Genomic DNA, 3940 nt, shown 5'->3' on the forward strand with positions numbered 1-3940 from the left:
CACCTTCCTCATTTGTCATTCCTCGTCCCTGCCTCTGCGCTCCAGGTTTCCTCACGTCCGTCTGTCTGAGGGTGCAGGCTGGGCTCTGTCCTTTCTTGTTTGTACAGGGCCTGGCGCAAGGCAGGCACCAGCGGACTTCCTTGTTATTGTGATCCCATTGTCACCATAGAAAATTTGGGTGGGGAGGGAGCTCAGGAGGTCCCATCTAGTCCAACCCCTGCTCCAAGCAGCACCAGCCCCAACTACATCATCCCAGCCAGGGCTTTGTCTACCCGGGTCTTAAACACCTCCAAGGATGGAGACTGCACCACCGCTCTGGGTAACCCGCTCCAGTGCTTCACCACCCTCCTTGTGAGAGAGTTTTTCCTAATATCCAACCTCAACTTCCCTTGCTGCAGCTTGAGCCCATTGCTCCTTCTGTCGTCCGCCCCCACTGAGACCAGCCCAGCTCCGTCCTCTTTGCGACCCTCCTGCAGGGAGGTGAAGGCTGCTATTCAATCCCCCTCGGTCTTCTCTTCTCCAGACTAAATCAGCCCAGTTCCCTCAGCCTCTCCTCACCGGTCCTGTCCCCCAGCCCCCAACCATTTTCATTGCCCTCCGCTGGACAGTCTCCAATGTGTCCACATCCTTCCTGTAGTGGGGACACAGCTGGGCACAGCACTCCAGATGTTGATGGCAATGATGCGTATAAAATAAATAACTGATGATAATGATGACGATGATTACAGTCATAAAGCATCACGGCTGCTGGCTCTGACCCCTGTTTATCCCATCAGTCCAGCTTGAGAGCCCACAAGCCACGCACCCTGCCTGGCGTGCCCTTGCCCCCGCGCCGGTGCGTAGGACTCGGACTGCGCTGAGTTGCAACGTCGGGCCTCCAGAGAGTCTGCAAAGGCTGGGAACGGAAAGGTTGCAATGCTCTCGGCTCTTACGGCACATTATGGCCTTGATGAATGAAGAGTGGCCGTGAACTGGGGAAAGCGCTCGGTGCACGGGTCTGTGGCCTACCTGTGCTGATGGGCTGGCGAAGCACTCGAGGATGTGTCTTGTGACCAGGGCACTTTTCTCTGTTTTGTTTCCACCCCAATTTGTTTCTGGAGCCCTGCCGGCTTTCGCGGCGCCCGTGCCCTGCAGTCTTGTCGTCGCCCACTGGATGGCAATGACTCTCGCTAGATGCAGGCTGCTTCCCCAGGAAAGCTAGCTGCTGGGTTTGCCGGTCGGATCCGTGGGCTGAGTTAATCCTTGCACGCCCGTTCCACTAAGGCAAAACCAAACAACCTGAGGAAAAATCACGTGGATGTGCAAACCAGCCTGGGCTTCCAGGAATGAGACTTCCCGAGCTGGGGCAGGGATGAGGATTTTTGTATTGACCTGCATGCATTCAATCACCCTCTTGCTGCTATTGCAAACCCAAGTGTCAGAGAGAGGCCGGCAGAAAGTCTGGGGAGGGGGGTTGTTGCTGCCAGCCGCAGAAAACCAGGCACCAGGAAAGGTATTACTGAGAAGGACACCTTGAAATGCCCGCTCTCCCGAGAGGACAGGGTTTTGTTTTGGACTAAAACCCAAGATAAAATGCTCCCGGGCGGACACAATCCCACAAGGAAACCCAGCGCGGGGAGGTGCGACTTTGTTGCTTTTGCCCAAGCTCGTTAGGCTGGTTCCCACGGTGACACCATAAATTTGGGAAAATCAGAGCAAAATTGCTTAAAAAAACTAGAGACCTCTCGGCTGAGCATCCAGGCCGTGTGCACAGCGCGCGTTGGGACGCTAACGGGGAAGCCATCTGCATGAGAGAAGCAGCATGCAGGTTCCCGTTGGTCTCCTGAACAGGCTGACACTCGCAGGTACGCTTCTGCCTTGTGCCCGGCTATTTGGGGGGATGAGCGACGCCTCGTTTTCCTAAGTATCTTCCCATTTCTGCGCCTTCACAGAGGGGGAAATGACACTATTGCTCAGGCCCGGCTGCTGTCAGAGCTGAGCTGGGGTTTCAAGGCAGGGCTCTAGGATGCCGAACCGCGCCGAGCAGGTGAGAGCCTGTCCGTGCCTCACCGCAGAAGGCCATATAATGATTGAAGCTGAGAAGACCTGTCAGACCTAGTCCCTCTGTCTGCAAACGGAGCCCGTTCACCGAGTGACGCTGTCCTGTCTTATTTTAGATGTGCCAAGCAGTGGGCACCTAGAAAGGACCTGACGGGCCCGGAGGCGCCTCCAGCCCAGGTTTTTGTCTCTGACAGTGCCCGGCGCCAGCTGCTTGACGGAGAGGAGCAAAGAACTCGGCAGCTGCGGAGTAACTTGACTCTCGAAGCATCTCCTCCCCGTTGCCGGTGGCTGGTTTACCCCCAGGTAGGAGGGGTGCGGGCCCTGCATTTTCATCCGCTCTGTTAGGCCTGGTCTCCCCGACGCTGTGTAGACATCTCCCCCTGCGTGGAAAGCTCTTTGCACTGGAGAAATCTTGCAGCAGCAAGTCCAGCAGGCTAGAAATTGGGCCACCGGCCCATTCGTTGACGAGAGAGCCCTTCCACAGCCAGCCACATCCCCCTTTCTAGGAGGGTCGTCTTCTCTGCTCAAGTACACCCACAGCCCTGCCCAGCCGTTCCTCTCCCTACGCGGGAGACCCCGGGGAACAGGCCTGCTGGGCTGCAGCTTTGCAGGGACTTTGGGGGATGGGCTCTCTCCCGTTCCTCCGTTAGACCGTGGCCCTTTTCTTTGTCGGAGCTGTTTAATTGCTGTTTAGTCAGGCAGCGTGTTCCAGCGCGCGAGCGCGTGACCCATCTCGGAGATCTCGCCTGACACGGCTGTGTCATAATTAAAAAGGAGCCTGATGCAACTTTGCAAGTCGCGCTCTCGCTCGCACACACCTGCAGTCAAACCAGGCAGATTATGTAATGCGGCGTTGCTACAGTAACTTTGCTCCACCCGAGCCGCAGCTGGAGGAAGAAGTTCGTGTGCTGCGAGCTGAGGTGTTGAAAACCTCTCTGCCCGAGCAGGGGACCAGCGCTTCCTGGAGAGCGGGGGATTTCAGCGGGAAGTCGAGTAGGAAAGGCGGGATCTCGAGGGAACGATGCAGTGGGGATGGCTAGGAGATGCAATGCTTCTGCCTCCCAGTGCTTTAGCTGTTTGTTGAACTTCGCTGATGTGAGGCTTGCTCACGTACAAGACCCTTTCTAACAAGGCTTAGCTGGTCTGTCTGCTCCGAGCCCTCCTGTGTGCCCCCCGCTTTCTCCTCTCCATTTTGCAGCATCTCAAGTGTGTCTCGCTACCGTGCGTCGTCAACCAGCGCGCTGTCTCTCATCAAGAAACAGCTTTTTTGTCCTCTCCGACCATTGACCACATCGCCACAATCAGCTAGAGCTATGCTCGGGCAAAAAGAACGGGAGAAACCAAGCGACGAAGCTGTTGGATGAAGCCGGCTAGGGATTACCCCGGTGAGGAGTTAGGCTCCAACAACAAATGGCATCCTGAATCGATTGAGAGTGGGTCTTTCTCATGAAATCCTGGGGCCTCTACGCAACCCACCAATGTGTTTGTCAGGAGAAGCAAACCAGGGATCATCTCCTGAGATGCCCTGCACTTTGTGCACCACCTTGCACCCTACAAGATCTGGCAACACCAACACCAGAAGCAGAGGCCTGTGCAGAATAGTGGGAGCAGGCCGCATAGAAAGGGTGAACCGGAGAGAAGAAGAAGAGGAAGAAAAAGAAGTGGAAGCGTCTCAAGTGATGGGATTCCCTCCCCTTCCCATGGGGAGAGCATTAGCTCTTTGTCATCGTAGCATCCTTCTGCAAAGGGAGGGCCAAACTCGCTGCCTCTCCGAAGCCCAGCGCTGACACCTCTCAGAAATGCTGGCCGAAGGCGCCGCGGGAAAACCAAGTACCATGGAATGAGCCGCTAATGCCCCGGTCACCCGGGCACGTGCCAGCTGCTGCCTGATGCTCTGAGA

This window comes from Alligator mississippiensis, chromosome 8 (genome assembly GCF_030867095.1).
Source record: "Alligator mississippiensis isolate rAllMis1 chromosome 8, rAllMis1, whole genome shotgun sequence".
In the NCBI taxonomy this organism is placed as follows: Eukaryota; Metazoa; Chordata; order Crocodylia; family Alligatoridae; genus Alligator; species Alligator mississippiensis.